Genomic DNA, 19,957 nt, shown 5'->3' on the forward strand with positions numbered 1-19,957 from the left:
CCCCTTTCTTTTCTTCCCTATGTCCAAGTCCATAGACAGGATTTTGTGGTCAGCTATTCCCATGGGGCCCACCTCGATGCCCTTGACCTTTCCCACCAGGGCAGTCGAAACCCAGATGTAGTCTATTCTGGACTGTGACCCGTGTGGATTGGCTATTAATTCATCTTCAGAGGAACCTATTTTTGTCAATGTATCCTTCCACTACTTTTTCCAAAGAGTCAGCATCTCTGCACTTTTGCAGGTTTTGCATTTGCCAAGAATTTGATAGCCTGTTGTTACTTGGGGCGGTATTATTTTTCTTAGTGGAGCCATCGATTTCCATCTTATGACAGAGTGTAAGGATTGTAAACCCAATTCTGCTCTTATCGCTGCCATCTGTGTACGTCTCGGCAGGTTTAGTATGCGCTTCCAAAATTTCCTTTCAAGCTTTGTCCATATTCACCAGGACATATTCAGTGCCGCCTCTCCACCATAAATTAGCGGCGGTATAACTTTTTGCACATAGAAGGCTCTTACTGGTAATAATGAGAACTTTCCATATCTTCAATTCAAGATTGCCCCTTGCATGCTTAACTTTGCTTTCATATGCAGTTCAGATTCCCAATTCTTTTCCACTATTAATTGATTAATTAAATCTGATTCCAAGGTAGGTTATGTCTTTGACTTTTCCCAGTTTTTCTTCACCTATATAACAGTTGAATTGTTTGTCTTTCTTCTTTTTTGATCCTCCAATCGAGAGTATTTTCGTTTTACTGATGTTAATTTCTAGTTCATTAAACTCCATATATTCTTGTAAGTCAGTCAACATATGCTGGAGTCCAATCTGTGTGCGATTTATTAAGATGATATAATCCGCATAGCATATGATTGGGACCTCTTCATTGTAAAATCTTTGTGGGAATTTTCTCGTGGTATTGGGGCAGTCTGGCAGGTCTGCTATATAAAGCTTAAAAAGCGTTGTCGCCAAAAGGCACCCCTGCTTGACCCCTCTTTTGGTCTCCAGACCTGCTGAGAGAAGACCCTCGTTGTTAATCCAAATTTTTTGTGGAGGTTTGTTCATGTAAGGCCATTATTGGCTGAGGGATTTCACTTGAGCAATTCAAGGTAATTAGTTTAGTCCATAATTTTTCCCTGCTGACACCATCAAATGCTTGCCTCAGATCTACAAAGGCCAGATGTATATTCTCTCTTGCTTTGATGGAATGCAGCTTCAAGAGGGAGAAAATGAACGGATTCAGCTCAGTGCCTGTTTGTTTGGTGAACCCTGTCTGTCGAGGTCAATAATATGTTTTTGGTTGCCCACTTACTTAGTATTTTTTGCAGATCACTTACTTAGTATTTTTTGCAGATCACTTGCACCAATTTACCAATTGTATCTAAGAGGGCTATCGCCTTGTAGTTGCTGGGATCACTTCTCACACCCTTTTTGAAAATTGGAACTGTGATGCTCTTTGTCCAAGATTCAGGTATTTTCTTACAGATTCTGATGTTCATAATTATGAATTTAATCAGACTACTCCGTGTTACTGGGTCTTTTTTTAGATGAATTTTTGTAATCCCATCAGGGTCGGCTGCAGAGGAAGAGGATAGTTTAATTATTCTCAATCGTTTTTCCTCTTTGTCAACCAAAACATCCGACGTCGAATTGGCTTGCTGCAGCTCTGTTCTTTTACATACATCATTACTACCAAAGAATTTTGAGTAGTGCTCCATCCATGCTAACTCAGAGACTCCACACTGCAGTCGACTTTGTTGATTCAAGGTTTGACTGTTTATAATGGACCATAGATCCCTGGTGTTAGATTTCGAAAGCACCCGTAGCATCAGCTCTCCTTGTTCTTGGGTTCTCGTTTTCCTGAACCCAATCAACCAGTTCTTATATGATTGTTTTCGATCTAATATCATCTTATTCTGTCGGTCGGGAAGCTCAGACTTCTTAATTCTTCTTATTTCTTGCCTCAATGTTTTCCTTTGAGCCACCATTATTTCACTGTAGCAATGTTTAGGTTCTAAAAGTGGATGTTTCAACCCGGTCTTTTTGCAAGCATAGGCTTGCAACAGCGGGGTATACGACCCATTAATCTCGCCATTTTCATATTGTGCATCAAACTTCTCACTCTTTGATATCTTTTCTCCTTAGTCGGAGACAATTATATCCTTGATTAATTTCTGTGTCAATCAAGGCCACCTTTACACGTTCGTCTCTAAGGCTGTCAATTCATATTAATCTCAGAATATTATGGTCACTGTTTAATTGGTTTAGAATTTCGAAATAGTCCACAGGTTGTAAGTGGCACTTATTGATCCACATATAATCGATTATGGATTTTAACAACCCATTAGACCATGTACGTTTCCCAGGTATGTCTCCTGTCATTTGCCTGTTTAACATAAACATATTACAGTCCGCCATCATTTGTAGCCATTGTGCTGTATCTGAGTTTCCTCATAATTTTTCATCAATGTTAGGCCTACCCATCATGTCCAAAGATTTGATATTTAGATACCTCACTATCGTAATGATTAGCAGGGAATCTTTCCCTAGTGCTTTTTATATTAATGACGCCGTTTTTTTAACTACATTCTCAGTGTTTTCTTCAGCATGGTTCCAATCAATGTTTATAATCATTTGCCGCTGTTTTGCACGGCCGTCGAAATGACTCTTTTCGATTAAAGCCCATAAACCAAAGTTCGCCAGATGGCCATGCTCAATTATTTGTAGATTTAGACCTTGTTTTATGAGCATTAGTAATCCTCCATACGACCTTACATTACGCCCTTTCCTCACAGGATTTAATATTACATCATAGTTTTTACAGACTGGTTGCTCCTGTATCCATGTCTCTGGAAGACAGATAATTGCACTGTTTTCTAGATCCTTGTTCGTCTTGTTGAAGAGGTGATTAAAACCACGAGTGTTCCAGGACAAGATAGAATCTCTCACCTCGGTTGAGATCTTTTTTGGCTAATGATGTTTTGCGGTTGATAATACACCCGCAATAAAGGCCCAATCCCCAGACTGCCTCTCCGCATGTTCTTTCGCTTTCCCTCTTATGGAGTCTTGAGAATTCCTCTGAGTATTTTCAAAGGTGACTTTGAAGATCTGTCTTGGCATACATTTCTTTATTTTGGATTCTTCCTGTCTTTTGAAAACTCTTCCCTTTGCTGGTTATTTGGTTGATCTATTAGTAAGGTCTTCCACCTCATAGCCAAATTTTAACAGATCATTAGCCGTGTCTAGCAGAATATCTTTCACTTTCAGAGAGGTCAAGTGAAGAATCACTCTATCCACTCTTACTTCGTCCACATATTCCACCACCAATATGTCTTCCGTATCAATAGATCTTACAGCTTGCACCCCATGTAGCAGGTGCAGGATATTCTTTCTATTTAAATTGGTCTCATCCTGTTCTTTGAAAATATATGTTATTTTAATTTTTAGTTTGTCAGTACCTCTCACTCTTGCATCTCTATCTTCTTTTTTTCTTTCTCAGCAGTACGAGCTGTACTTAAAGGTTTTTTCGGATTCCAGTTCGTTTCCTTCATAAGTGATGATTTTTATCCCCTGTCTCTGATCATCTCTTTCTTGTTTGTTTCTTTTCTCTTCCATGGAAGCAAAGGAAAAATCACTTATATTTACATCTCTGGCTCTTTCTTCTACTTGGTTACCATCATTTGAGTCGATATTATCAATGGTGTTATTTTTTTCTTCAGGATCTGTCTTCTGATTAATTCTTCAATAGAAAAGGAAGCATCATCGATTAAATTGTGTGTTTCGTTTAACTCTACCTGAGAATTGTCAGTATCATGATCGTCATCTGAGGCGCTCAGTGAGATTACCACTGTTAGGAAAGATTTCATTTTATATGTAATTTTCCCTCCAGTTGTACACCCCCAAACTTTTTGCTGCTGTTTAAACACCTTAGTCTGACTTTGCCAGGGGAGCACAGCCTTCTGCCGCACTCCTCTGGGGTTTAGCTCACTTTTTATGGGGAAACTGACATGCCCCTAAGACAGTCAGTATTGGGAGACTTTGTTTCCCTTAGTCCTTTTCCAGTGTTGCAACTTTTCTGCAACATGTAACAAGTGCACAATGTACCTTACAGTACAGTGCACTTGGGTCTCATAGTCAATTCCAAAGACCTTAGATACTCTCATAGGACTTTTTTGGAGATGTGCAGATGTGTCATGGACAGGGCTGGTGGCAGCTTATCTTTTCATGTACTTTCAACCCTTTCCTGCCCTTTTAACCACACTTACCGCGTTTGGCATGAATAGGTGGCCTGACTCCAAAATGGCCATGTCACAGGGTTCTTTGTCCTGTCTTTTGGCCATCTTGCCCCTTTGACTTCCCCAGGTCGAGCCGACCCGGGTCAGTCCTTATTTGGTCATGCAGTTTCTCACGAAACACCAAGCTTTTGCGGGCTTCTGCATGCCTTGTGTGTGCGCCTCCAGGATGTGGGCTGGGGTGTCTGTCCCCAATACACATCCTGGGTGACGAGAGTCTGGAGTGCTGTGAATGCCTGGGACCACCGTGGTCTGTGATTGGTCCATGTATGGAGTGTGTGCTTGTGAGCAGATCTCCCATTGGGTCCTCTCTGTTTTGGCGCGAAGGGAACTTTGGATAAGAGGAGGCCAAAAACACCCATACCATGTCGATCTCCGGAGTTCTCAGTGAACGAAGGATAGGATCAAAGTATCTTGAAACTAAGAAGCCGAGTTGAGGAACCGCTGGTGAACTGCTGGAAGGTTTGGCACCCTGAGCCCGCTGTCGTCGCGTGGGACCCCTCTGCATCTGCTCATCCTAGAAGGTCTGCGAAGATGCTTTGACCCATTAGAATAGTGGGACCAACTATTCTCGGAACCTTCAACAAAACCTGCAAGTAAGCCTTCTCGGAAGTGTCCCTGGGCCAACCAGTGGGCTGACCAGCTTACGCAAGATCTTTGCTCTGTCTCTGCCGTCCTTTCGAGGAAGCCCTCGAAACTTGGTATACTGCTAGCTCTGTGTTCCCGGCAACCTCACACCGAATTTGAACACTGGCATTCCCAGTTCTGAAGTGAGACGAGTGCGCCAGGACCGGAGTAAACGTGGTTGCCGTGTTGCCCAGCCGTGGCGACGATCTTTGCAGGTGCACTGCATTTGTGACCCTCTTGCCCCTGAAGCCTGCTGCAGTGAAACTGCCCTGATCCATCCATCAGGGGCAGGGAAATTGCCACTGTCCGGTTTGGGAGTCCTCACTGTATTTTCGGAACTGAAAGCCGCAGAGCCGTCATATTGCCGCACTAGAACCCGCAAACGAAGTGGACTCGAATGGCGAAGTTTGGTCCAGAGTGCGCCTGGAGTCGGTGAGTAAACCTAATCCTAGCCGGTGGGCCCTAGCGCCTCTATCCATTATTACACACGAGTGGCCTCTGGGGGTCCCTTTCCTTTCCACTGCTAGTGCGAACTAGCAAACTATTCCCGAACTTTGAAGTCACCTCTGCCTTCAAATGGAGGCCCTCCTCAAATAGTGGGAATCTATTCTTCATCGCCTCACCCACCTTCCTGACCTGCTAGCGACCTCTGAAGAGACCCTGTTATGCCCATTGGAACAACCGCATGCACCTGCACTGCATGTACTATTGAGCATAAGGCTCCTCTCTTCTTAGGGTCTGGACTGCCTCTTAGTTAGGTGTGTGTTTGATGTTAAAGGAGACTAAAGACTATCTGCACTGCCTATTTCCCTTCCCCTCAAGTTTGTGAATATATTTTGTGCTTCTAACCCTTCAAACACCAATGGTCTTGTATATATCTTGTATTGGATGTGTTGTGTTGGTTTGATAGTATTGCTGTATTTCTTTTACTGTGTGTTGAGTTACAAAGGCCTTGTAATAAATGTGTTTATATTTTTGATATTTACATCTGTCTAGGAGAAATTCATAAGTGTCCTTGCTCTGTGTGCTCATTGAGGTCTTTCAGTCACCCTCACCCCTCCTGAGACTTAGTCTGGACCGCCTGCCATACCCACCTTGATTGGTCTGGCTTGTCCAGAGGTTACACTGTTCCAAGAAACCAGGCTGGCCTTCTGAACCTCTCCCACCAGGTCAGAGTTCAGAAATACGTCTTAACAACCACATTCCTTGATTTTGGCTTGGAACTTTTTCTGTCATCAAGTCGAGTGGCTTCTGTGTTTAACTTAGTGATGGCACGTGGGGGAGTTTGAATATTTCTTAAGAAGGCCCTCGACCCCGTCACTCTCTTCCTTGTTCCTGATTTTATATTTTTGGTTTTCTTTTACGTTAGTTGAGTGACTTCTTTTGGCGTCTTCCTTTTCTTTAGTTGTCAAGTCGTTATACTTCCTTCTTTAATTGGCTCTGCTAAACTGATGCCCCTTTTTGAAATACGGCGTAAATACTGTCAGTTGGCCCGTCTTTGTTGACTTTATCTTTGGTGGATCCCAGTATCGTTATTCACAAATTTTGCGACTCTCCTGTAGGATGTCTGATTTTGGTTTCAGCAGCCACTGCCATCGTTTTATCCGCATTGCCTATTGAGCGTGTAAGCGAGGGGGCTTCAACCAAGTTGGTGGTCGCGACTTGTCCTTCCAATACTACGCTTGTTGATCTATTTTGTTTTGTAGAATGATCTAGATGTTGTATATCGTTTGTCGTCGGATGTTGCACAGTTGAAGAACACGACAATGTCCGTACTTTACACATCTCCTTGTCCATTATGTCAACCCCCTTGTTCTGAGTGCTCTTACATTGTTGATATCCTTCTTTCGACCTCTCAAAATGGAATTGTTGATCTCTTTCATTTCTTTCTATTAGCTTCCTCATCCATGTCAACGTGTCCTGAAGTGCTCATGAAGTAGCAGCTGTTTCATCTTGACTGCCTACCGCTATGTCATTTAGACGTCTTTTCCAGGTGGCAGAGAAATCAGCTTCGCGGTTTAGATGCTCTTCTATCTTTGACGTGAATTAGTCGAGATAGGCAAGTTTCGAGTGAACCAATGCAAGCAATGTCGTATTATCCTTCAGATTGTCATTAATTGATTCATATAATTTTGTGTAAGGTGTCAGCGAGATGGACAAGCCGGCCATTATGTTCTTGTGGATCTGTATTCGGCAGCTATTGATAGATTATTTGTATCTATTATCTGCACTTAAATATCCTCGCTTTTCTTTATAGTGGGTTCATCTAAATCTCTTTGTTAATGCACACCAGACACTTTGTTTGTTCTCTTGCAGCTTCTTGATTCAATGAGGTTTCTCACAGTTTCGGCAGCCAGCTTTGAAACATTGTTGGCTTTCTCAGGCCTTAGAACAGATCCATATCATTTAGGGACTCCTGCGAGGACTCTGACTCGGCCACCATCACCGGTCTTAGTGTTAGTGCTGGAGTCTGATTATTCGCCGCTGTTACACTATGTCCTTCTCAAAATCGATTGTCACATTAGATGTTGTGTTTTTGCTTGGTCTCTTGTAACTCCTCCTTGTTTCTTAGAACGGTCAAAATTTCGATCTATGGCACTTTCAGGGTCAGCGATTTCCTTACGCTTCTCATGTAGACCTGAATGCATATCTCTTGGATGCTTTTTAGGATCTTTCTTTCTTATGTTCATCTTTTTGATGAAAGAGTGGCGCCATTCGAGTTCACGTATTTCATCGGCAATTGAGGTTTCCTGTAAGCTTAAGCTTCGTTTGTTTGGTTTCCTTCCTGTCAATGGTTTTGACATATGATTTTGCTCTGTTTTTATTCCTGAATGCCTCTCCTCTGACATAAAGGTGGCATTAGTTGCTTTCGTCAATTGCATTAAGTCAGGATTCCTTAGATGTACTTGTATTGGTTGGGATTTCATCTCAGACAATAGGTCCTCATCATCCCGAGCCATAGTGAAAGTGAAAGTTTCCACAACTTCGTTCTGTCTTTGTTGCCTCTTCAATTCTTCTCTATGAGACAAACATTGTCCACTCAATGGAGTCTCACATGCGTCTTGCCTAGCAATGTCCACTATTTCATAATCTCTTGTTACATTAGTCAAATCCAGTTTCTTCAAATCTTTTATTTTATTTGTCTCTGCTAGTGCTTCACAACTGTCTCATGGAGCTGTACAGTGTCTCTCCTTGTCCTGCTCAAAAGCACACTCAGTGCTTATTGAAGTTGTTATTGCTGCTTTTGGAAACCGAAAATCTTTCAGGTGAAGAGGTATTGCATCATGGTCCTCTTCCTCACTCGCTTGATGAGCTTGCTGTTTTTCAGAAGCTCTTTCAACATTTTCTGCTAGTTTTTTCCTTTTGTGCAATCCTTCATTAAAGAGACTTCTTGCTGTTTTGTAGTTCTCATTTGAAGTCGAAGCCTCTATTGTCACAGCAGTGGTGTTTTCAAGCGTATGTTCATGTCTATGCTCAGCATTCAGAGTCATACCCTCTCCTACAGTTAGTGCAGGTTCCTTTTGTGAGTCCTCCTCAACAATATCTGTATCCACATTTGTTAGCGAGTTTTCCCACTCCTGTAATAAGTGGTGTGAGGGTTCTCTAAGGGTATTCTTATGTGATGTTGTGGTTAACATGATCTCCGACTCCACCTCTTGCCTATTCCCTGGCTGTACATTCATTTTCTCTATGCTAATATGGGCTTCTTCACTTCCCAGCCCAGAATTTACTTCCTGCACCTCAAGCGTAGCCCTTTGTTCCAAACGCCCTTCACTCGACCTCCCATTGTCCGCCATCATTCTCCGAGCCCAACTGTGAGCCAAACTCCATTAGTTCGGCATCAGTTATATCAAAACTCTCCTGACTTTGGGTAATCTGACGGAAACTCTTTATATTGGTGTCTCAGGAGTTTGTCACTGTTTCACAGGACTGGGCGCATGCGCTTGTTTTACATACTGTTTGCGATTTGATTGCTGAGGCACTTACTGACCACCATCTGGTTCCTATCATCCTCGCCCTCTCCCGCTGGATATTTTGCAGCGCTGGTAATAGCGAGGGTTTCTTTCCTAGGTGGGCACGTGTGTTTGGTCTTCGGTCGCCTTCCACGCTATCTTCGTTGCCCGGCATCACTCTGGCGAAGTATTATGAGTTCAGTTTGCTTCACAACCTGCTCACCACCGGTGGGTTTCTGGAGGCACAGAGGCACAGAGCAGCAATGGACTGCTACAGACTGCGCCTCACACTATGCAGCCAACACCCTGCGGCCCGCTCTGTGGCCACTATGTTTTTTTAAAAGGGTACTCTGCCTCCAGTTAGCGGCATAGAAAGACTCGGGAAGCAGAATGTCCAACAGGTACAACAGACTGCGCCTGACACTCTGCAGCTGTGAGGAGCATTATCCCTGCATGACAGGCTTTGTCAGGCCAGAACTAGGAAATGAACAGAAGCTTTACTTTCAGCCGCACAGGAAAATGCTTGTCTTTTGGGTTACAAAATGTCAAAAATCAACGCTTCAAAGAAACCCTAGCTTTATGGGCAAATGTCAATTTCAGTGAACCTGTTTCTTGAACAAACTGCTGTATAAAAGAAACTGGCTGGGGCTGCAGAACAATACTGAGGAGTCAGATGGAAGAGAAAACCTTTTAAAAAGAGAAATCCCAGCAGCATTTACCATGTGTCAAAATGGGCTTTGGCAAACCAAAAAGAAATGCCTGTTTTAAAAGTACAATGTTGAATAAAAACTTGTCCTTGCCTAGCAATGTAAAGGGGGTTTTGCTGGGAAACATATATGGGATGTTGTATTTCAACAGGCTTGCTTCTGATTCAAAACAAAATAAAATAAAATGAAGAAATAATGGCAGTGGCTACACTTGGGAATTCAGCCCAGACAGGTTTTCTACCATGGCTCAAGGGACATTTGGATGACAACAGGAGTGGCCTAACCCCCGAAAGAGGGAGCTACAATAGATTCTAGGACACATGCATGCTAATTGCTACTTTTGAACACTTTGAATGGACCAAAAGCACTAAACATCCCATGCCCATCAGACTTTTGTTTGGGCAGAGTCTGCTTACAATAGTGATTCTAGGACACATGCGTGTGAAATAGTAAATCACACGTCCTCACAACTTTTACTGGGAGCTTCCAAGCCAACTCCAGAGCAGCCTTCTAAGCTATGCCCTTATTTGGGAGACAATGCTAACCATTTGTCTCAAAATACTATTTTATTAATAGGGCCTCATTATGAGATTGGTGGTAGTCATGGCGCTATTTGCGCATGACTGCCACCAATAACGTGTCCGGCACCGGTCTCCTTCAATGGGGACTTACCGGTGTAGTCCGACCTTTGCGGGACCGGTAATTCCCCATTGAAAAAGCCATTCCCCATTCCCATTTGAGCCCCAAGAGGGCTCAATGGGAATGGGGGAGGTGATAATAACGGTACCGCAAATTGAGGTACCGTTATTAGCTCTGAAGTCCCTTAACGGGTCCCGTCCATAACGCCTGGTCAGACCAGGCATTAAAGGAGGGACCCGCTAAGGGAACTCGTAGTAGGGTGGTAAGGGATTACCGGCACCAGTCTCCTTACCGGTGCCCGGTATCCCTTACCGCCCTACTCGTATTGAGGCTCATAAACTTTTAAGACTTTTATCTCTGCAACAGGACTTTGCAGGAATGTAAAAAGTTAACAGTTTAAATGTAATTTTCGTGGCTTTTAAACAAGATGTGGAAGACTTCACTGAAATATTGGGAACAGAAATGGCAGAGAATTGGATATTCTGAGGAACGTGTATATTTGAAATTCAATACTTACATGCCTTATGATAATCTATATCCATGTATAAAGTTATAGAATTTTAGGTCAAATATTTATCACTGAAAATGATGTAAAATTATTAGGCGGATGAAACAGAGTCTTACAAACTGTATAGTTGGACCATTATGCTCTGCGTGAAATATGTAATCTACCTAGATAATTTGTAAAAATGGCACACTTGCGTACATGTGTGATTTATGTGAAGAATGATTTTAGCTAAAGTAACTGTGGGATATTCTTTTGCATTGTAAAGCCACATTAAATAGCTGATGTCATGTCCCTATAAATCCAACCAGCTGACAGCAAGGCAGTAACAATCACCCCTGATCTATCCAGTTGTTTAGAGGTGTGTCCAGCTAAGCCTGCCCACCATATAATCCTATGTTGTCACCATGCCTTATAAATAAGGGAGGCTGACAGAACTCTGGACACACACTCTCTCCAGAATTTCCAGCCCTGCGTATCCTGATATTCTACATTCATCTTGCCAGATTCCAGATTCCACTGCCAGGCCAAAGCATAGCTGACCCTATCTCAGCATGGTCTAGATCCAGTAATCCCACTAAAAACCCCAAGAACAAAGGGGAAAAACTGTGGTACCCTTTTAGGGAGCATCCTGTGACCAGACTGGCTTTTTGCCCACTAACTGCATGCCCACTGTACCCCTGCCATCCAGCTGTTGTTCTGCTAGGAGAGTCTGTTGCTACCTGGTGACCTGAACATTGGAGTCCAGAACCCGGATGACTGTTCCTAATCCTAAATTCAAGAGTAGATTGTGAGTATTCCCCATAGCAACATAGTCTACCCCATCTTGACCCTTTGGCTTTGTTCCACTCTCTAAGCAACCCTATCCATATCTTGGTAAATTGTCCAACTGTCAGAAGTCTCTGTGCATCTTGTCTGTGATTTCCTAGCGTTAGCGCCATTCTTTCATTCACCCCATCTTTTAACTCCTTAGTAATATTTGGAATAATTTAAGTAATTTCCACATAAAGTGAAAAGCTGTGTGGAGCGGGTTGATCCGGCCGCTTAAGCTGTTTCATGGGCAGCGCTATCTTCTTGATAATCTAGTATAAGTAAACGTTGTCTTTTTCTTTCCAAACCGATTTTCTCTCTTTAACAGCTTTATTTTTCCAAAACTGAACCTCCTTTTATCTTGCCAATCTCATCCAATTCTTCAGCTATAGCCATCCTTTCACTTCTATATCGTCCTTGTGATGTGCATCTATTCACCAGTCCAATAACCGCATTCCGATTTCGAGTAATTCACCCGTTTTTCTTAAAAAACATTTTTGACATTTAAAACTGCAATTAAGAAACATGCAACTTTCCAACGTGTGATTCGGCTGCACCGTGTTCTTACTTTTAGCTTGCATTTGAACTGTATGCCTTTTGCTGATACCTTGTCCTTATTTTGTGAGGGAAGGTCGGATTTTGATTCTGTTACCTATCTCATATCCCTGACTCCCTCTTTCTATCCACTCCAAATTCAATTCATTCGAGTTTGGGAGAGCACTGCAGGGGGAAATCTTAACTCAGATGCTATCTACCCGTATTTCAAAACTGCTCCTATTCATTTGTGCTTTGGATATGTCCTTGTAGAAGGTTAACCAATTGTATTTCAGTGGTTTTTGTTGTAATTATCACCCCATTGGTGATTGCTACCCAATATTAAAATGTGTGTGATTTCTTTGAATTTTAAAATAAATAAATATTGCAATACCACCAACCGGCCTGGTTCATGGTCCATTGTGACCCGGGGTATTTGTAAATGGGGGTGTGAGATGGGTTGTGTGCCATCTGAAATTGAATTAACAGAAAATAAAGAGAACGCATTCCAATTGCACGCTACATCCAAGGCTAAGGGCAAAGGTCCTGGTCCGGTGTGTGTCGCCCGATTGAAATCCTTAACCCGTGGCAGTTTAACACAGCAGACTAACCTTCAAGGTAGTGATACTTTGTGTGGTTGCAACACTGGTTTACACTGTAGAAGCGCCTCCCCAAAACACATATTCCAAGTACCAGGCCTGTGTATAAAATTAAAACTAAATCAACCTCAAAACTAGACAAAAAGCAACAGAATACAGATTACCCTTACATAAATAAATGAACAAAGAAAGAACACTTTCCAAAATGACCATGGTAGAGATAAATATGGCCAGGGAGCACATTCTGCACAAATTATTTGTCAGAGGGGAATGGGCAGAGCAAGATGAAAAAGTCTGGCTAGAAGAAATGATGGAACAGGTCACTGCCATGAACATGGACGCGTGGCAGGACGGTGGCCCCTATTACATCAAGCTTAAAGAGGAGCAGACTAAAATAGTCAGAATCACGGCCTACATGTATCTCCATAGGGTGTGATGCAGGAAAAGCATGAGGAAAATACACCTCTTGCGAAGAATCAATCTGAACTCTTAACTAAAATCCAGACTGAACAGAAATTAGCGGAACAAAAATTGCAAAAGAGCCAAGATTCTGAGACCGAATCCGGAAATTACTTAAAAAAATTAAAAGAGGAGTTGGCTCTCCAACAGCAAAATAATGTAGACAAAGAGGCCCAATTAGATGCATTAAAAGTAGAGTGTTTGGGAGAGAGTCAATAGAAGCTGACTCAACAATTACCATATAACAGGACCTGCTCAGGACAAATAACCATGCTGCAAGATCAGGTAAAAGGTTGGAAGAGGAGAATTTCAAATTCATTATTAAAGAACTCCACTCCCAAGCAGAATTTGATCAAGAGCGCCAGAATTAAATACCATCAAGCAACAAAGGGATGGCCTGGCTGAACAGAGGGGCACCCTAAATAAGGAGAAAGAGGCCCTATGTCAGGAAGTAAGCAATTTAAAAACAGATTTACCGGAAAGTGAGTTGGGCCTCCAGAAACTAAATGAACTCAAAACAGAATATGGAAAGTTACTGGAGCACACCAGACGAGTAGAAGGTGCTCTGGAAGAGAACACCCAAACTAAAAATGCACAAACTCGGAAGGTGAGTCTCCTGCAACAAAAATTGTCTCAGTGTTCCCAAACTATACAGGCAGCACAAAGAGATAATGAGGCCCTCAGTGAGGAGAAAGATGGGCTCCACATGCTAGTGGTAGCCCAAGAGTTGGTCATAGAGGCCGGTAAAGCTCTGATCGCCGAGAAAAAGGCTCAGATCTTTGCCTATTATCAAGATATAGGGGCTGAGAAGGAGAAACTGGCGAGGTTGGAGGGAGAATATACTAGATTCAACCCAAATTGGAGGGACCCCGAACAGGTAGAGAGGGACAGGGCAACCCCTGATCATAGTATGATGACCTCTGTAATAAGGGACGCAAACCCATTTAATACATTGTGCACTGCTGACTTCATGGCTACCGGTTAACCATGGGCCATCAGACTTAAATAGGCCTAGCATGATGGAGCTGACAGGCCAGCGACCCCAGAAATTGATAGAAGGGCGTCCCTGTATAGAGACATAAATATAATGGCTGATGTCTCTGACCAGGGAACCTCCTATGAGGAGAAAGTCAGGGAATTAGATCTGCAGAATAACTACCTCCAAAGGGACCAGTTGGTTCGATTTGCACAAGAACAACAGGAAAAGAGGCCCGAAAAGAGCATTCGGAAGACCTCCACCCAATCAGGGCAGTGGGAGGGATACTCTGCAAACCCTGGAAGCAGGGAGGAGTCAGAAGACTACTCTCCTGTGTGCCAGAGGGAAGAAGAAACTAGGCCCCACCATTCTATGAGCCCCTAACAAGCTCACAGAATCAGGGAGCGCCTAGATGATTATGAAGGGACCTCAAATAGCAGCTCTTCTAAATCTGAGGGCGAATGGACTCAGGTGACGTGGCGAAAGAAGGCAGATAAACCAAAAAGTTCTGGTGAAAGACCCCTTTAGGCATATCAAGCCCATCGGGAATTTCTTGACACTGTACAATAGAAACGCAAAATACTCTATCTGGGAGCATTTGGAACTCTATGAATAAATGATGGACACATTTCACATAAAAGATAGCCAGAACTGTACAGATTATGCCAAATGGACATTCTCTCCAGAATGCTCCAGCTTCTTTGCTGGACTGGAAGATCAAAAACATTTAAGATGGTCCACCTACAAGGCGGCTATCTTGAAGCACTTCTCCAACCATAGACACCCCCAAGAGGCTCGCAAAGCGGCCTACAATCTACAGTGTGGAGAAGAACAGGAATTAAAACACACCTTTGCCCAAACCACCAGGTGGATGCACATGGATAGCAGAGAATTTATCACTACCTACTTTAATGCGCTAACAAAAAATACATTGTGACCCAGCTTGTGAGGGATTTCCATGATAAAAGATCTCTGGACTGGGTAACAGAGCAGGCTACCCGGCTATATGAAGTCCAAAAACCTGCAGAAAATAAAAATCAGCTTCAAAACGCCAAGCCAACCAACACCCCTGTTGCTGCTAAGGTGACGGAGGTGAAGGTTGCCCCCAAACCGGCAAAACCAGAGGCCAAGAAGGCCTTCAGGCCAATCAGAAACAGGGGGCAGTCAGGGAGGCAATCCCACCAATGGGAACCCTAACTCTCCTGATTATATCAGTCCCAGATACAAGGGCAACCAACCGATCTTGGGGTATGTATGGACTCCCCCAGCCCAGGGGGGGAATCCAATCAGGTAAGTACTGCCCTAGGAAACTTCCCTCCAAACTTCCCCCAGGAGGGCAGTAATCCCCCAAATACTGGGTTAAGCTTCTTTCCCCGATATCCACTAAAACCCCAACCTGCTGGACAACTCTCCTTTCTTTCCCCGCTTTCAGGAGCCTAGACAACCCAATCCGGGAGAGGGGAGGCCAAGGGTGGAGGGTTACCAAAATCCACAATTCCTAGGGTACTCCGGGAGAAGGGATAGTTACCCTTCACTTGAATTAAAAATGAAAAGAGGACAGAAACTGCAAAATCCTGACGCATATTTACACCTCAGGGCCCATCTCCAACAGCAGGGGTTGGGGTTAAACCCAATCCCATTAGTCAATGTAGAACGCAACACCATTCCAATAGTGGTGGATAACAGCGACCTTAGGAGTATCACTCTGGGCGCAGGCACCATTATTGGAATGGCGGTTGATGACTGACATTTTTCTATGCATCTAGGAAATGAACTGATAGGACCAATCTCCAATGACTGTTTTGACAATAACAGTAACAATGACTTACCACCAGACAGGATCTTCACCCGGCAAGGGGAGAATTTCCTGGCTTACTCTTTCTGCCCTTACAGTGAGGAAGAGGTGACCTGTGACATCAGGCAGGATGAGGTGATATTATAGGTCCACAATGACTGCCTTTCCTACCTGAAACTCTCTGTCCAGGTCAGTACTCTAACCAGAGACCTCTCCACCCAGCTGGAGGAGGCCACTGAGATAGCAAAACCCGAAGTCTTTCCAGGCTTCAGGCAAATGGTTGAGGACCGGATCAACCTAGCTGATAACTGTGAGACTCCAGAGCAAAAGCAAAAGTTGAAACAGATGTTCTTAGATTTTCCAGATCTCTTTGCAGTGGATTTGTACGACTGTGGTCGCACCGAAATCCATACTACAACAATTCCCATGGACCATGGAATGACTCCAGTTTCTGTGAAGCAATATCGCTTGCCTCTCGTGTCCATGGAGCCCCTGACGGAAATAATCAAAAATCTTGAGTCACGTGGGATAATTCGTCCAGTCCACAGCAGCTTTAACAATCCGGTGCTGGGGATTTTAAAACCAAATTGCCAATGGAGACTTTGTACAAACCTTAGAGAGCTAAATAAACATGTCACACATGTTCTGATGGCCTCTCCCCTACATTGACCAAGGACTGGCCCAGATCCAGGGGTCAAAGGTATACACTGCCATTGACCTGACCAATGGGTACTGGACTGTGCCCGTCAGTAGGGAGGACCTGGCCTTTACCTTCGGGGGGCAGCAGTACACGTGAACCCGGACTCCCTTCGCATACATAAACTACGGCAACAAATTCAACATATTGCTACATAAGGCCATGCCCGACTTGGGTGAAAGGGGTAACCTGGCCTATGTGGATGAAGTCCTGATAAAAAACTCAACTGTGGAGGAACACATAGCGGAAATCTGTTATGTTCTGACCCAGTTGAGGGATGCCAGAGCAAAACTGTCCTTCCAAAAGGCACAGTGGTGCAGGACCCATGTCAACTTCTTGGGGCATGAGATAACTCCTGAGGGTCTCTGTCCTCAGGAGAAGAAAGTGGAAGTACTCCTAAATGTAAAAGACCCCACAACTCTGCGTGAGCTAAAAAGCCTCCTTGGACTGACTAATTACAGTAGGAAGTTCATTGAGGATTACGCAGAGGTCACAAGACCCCTGATCCATCGGTCGAAGGGGGCGTCAAGTGGGAGTGGGGTCCAGAACAGGCTGAGGCAGCAAAGCAACTCAAAAGAAGCCTCTCACAAGCGCTTTTTCTAGTTTACCCTGTTAAAAACAAGGAGTTCTTCTTGGAGACAGGGTTCTCAAATACGTGCTTGACAGCAGTATTATATCATAAGCACGACAAGGTCAATAAAGTCATCTCCTATGCAAGTAAGACTTTATCATGTGGGGAGGAAAAATTAAACGATTGTGAGAAGGCACTCCTGACAACGGTGTGGGCATTTAAAAATTACTGGCCATTCATCCAGGGGAACACATCATAGTGGAGACTCCACACCAGCCTCTGCAATACCTCCAAAGTGACAGAATCCGGGCCGGAAATGTGAGTAATTCCAGAATTACTTCCTGGATTCTGTCAATGCAAGGCTTTCCTGTGGAGGTCAGGTATGGTCAAACCAAGAAGAGTCCCCTTGCGCAAAGTCTGCATGATTGTGCCAGAGAAAACTGTCTCAAGGACGAAAGTCTTAAAATCCAGGACAACATGGAGGCATACATGAATTCCCTGTACAAAGTCTCTGAAGAAGACAAGTGCCAGGAAATGGCCACAGTTTATGTGGACAGGTGCTCCTACCATGTTGATAATAACGAGGAAATGGAACTGGTGGCCGGCGTTGGGAATGCCTGGGTGAATGATGCCCGGGAACCCTCGCTGGGTACAAAATCGGTCCCCGCACTAGTCAGGTGACGGAGTTGATGGCAGTTCACCAGGCCATTCTCACTGTCGTCCAACATCAACTCCATGAACTGGTCATAATGCCCGCAGCGGGTTTGTGGAGCACCTTGTTAATTGAAAAACCAGAAACATGCTAATAACAAATGCTTAAACATGGCAAGCTAATACAAAATATTGATGATCTGGTCACCTCTAGTGGGATGACCATCTATTGGAAGAAGATCAAGGGTCATTCCAGAATAAAGGGGCCAGACAAAACTGGAAATGACCTGCTGATCAGTTGGCCAAAACCAGAGCCATCCAGGGGGATCTCCTTGAGATCGAGTCCCTATTGGGGGAAATCCAGATCACTGCTATCACTAGGTCCCAGACCATTTCTCACAATTAACTCTCAACTGCCCAGTGGAGTAAGGAGACCCCAGATGCTGATTTAATCACGGCACTAAAAGGGGATTCGATTATTGGAAGATTTTATCAACACATTGAGGACCCTGAGAACTTTCCTCTGACGGATACCGATTGGGAAAGAGGACCTCAGAGTGTTGATGAAGTGTCCAAAAATGTTCAGAATCCAAGACGGTTTGTGAGTAAGGTTTGTTATTACCTCATTCCGAAGCCTGATGCTTAGTCACAGCCATGATGCGGCCACAGCCGGTCATCGGGGGTTTCATACTACTCTAGAAATCTTATGGGAGGTTGCATACTGGCCACACATGGGGCAGGACCTTGACCAATACATGAAGGGGTTTCTTGTGTGTGGACAATTTCAGCCAACGTCACTCATATACTGAGCTCCCCTCCAGAAGAGGGGGATGACACTCCATTGGTCAGATTTACAAGTAGATTTCATCTGGCCCGAGATTCGCTCCTCTAGGGGGAACAAGTATATGTGAACCATAACATGCTTGTTTACTAAATGGGTGGATGTCGCCCAGCCCCAAATTGCAAGGCAGAAACAGCAGCTGCCCTGATGATCAACCACATCTTCTCGCATTTTGGCCTACCCCAAAGGATTGAGTCAGACCGAGGTAGTCACTTCACCAGCGAAGCGATGACAAAGATGTGGGAGATACTCGGGGTAAAGAGGAAATTTCACACTGCATACCAACAGTCCTCTAGTGGGGGAGTTGAGAGATACAATGAAACCATTGTGAGAATTCTTTAAATGTTTGTGGCAGATTCTGGGCCAAGTTGGGACATCCGATTACCACTTGTCCTGATGGCTATCAGATCTACACCATCTTCTGCGACCAAGATGTCTCCATTTGAGCTAATGACTGGACGTAGTATGGTGCTACCTCAGCATCTGCTCTATAGAACACAAGAGCAGACACCGATAAACGCCTCCACAACTCATGAGTATGTTGAGAATCTAAGAAAACACCTTCAACATGCTTTTGCGTACTCTGAGCGGAATCTGGAAAAATCTGCAGAGGGGATGAAGACTCAAACAACCAAAAAAGGATACCAAGTAGGCGACAGGGTCTACTTGTACAATTTCCAAAGGAACCAGACCAAGGAGTGGACATTTTTACTGAGCTGGTGCGGTCCTTTTGAAATTGTAGATAAAATGTCACCTGTCGCCTACAGAATCCGCATCCCCAAAGGAGAGCTGACAGAAGAGAAATGGGTCCATATTAATCAGTTAAAAAGTTGTCACCCTAGGCACACGTTGCAGCTAATTGAGGAGCCAAGAGAAAATCAAATAGAGGAGACATCTGGAGAATGAGAACCAGAAAAAGAAGAACCAGAAGGGAACAGGTACGTTTAGAAATATCATTATTTAACAGGGAGTATTTTCTTCATTGTCAGGACAAAAGGGATTCCCACAATCGTTATCTGTGTCTTGTGTGTGATTATTTTCTTTATTATCTAAGTACTGTAATAACTGATTGCATGTGTGTCCCACTGCTGTTAACCTTCCTGGAAGGCAGTCAGTGGGAATATGTAGTAAACAGTTCTTATTTATTTAATAGATTCGTACTGGCTGTGTCCTTTATAGACCAAGGACGACCTCCCTGGAGGACCAGGAAAGGAGAGATTGAAGAAAAAGCTGGGTGTGTCGCTCCACACCACAATAAAAGACGTAAAGGAAAGCTGTGGGTGTCGCTCCACACTCCAATGAGAGG

Source organism: Ambystoma mexicanum, chromosome 5p, assembly GCF_040938575.1.
Source record: "Ambystoma mexicanum isolate Mex_15411 chromosome 5p, UKY_AmexF1_1, whole genome shotgun sequence".
In the NCBI taxonomy this organism is placed as follows: domain Eukaryota; kingdom Metazoa; phylum Chordata; class Amphibia; order Caudata; family Ambystomatidae; genus Ambystoma; species Ambystoma mexicanum.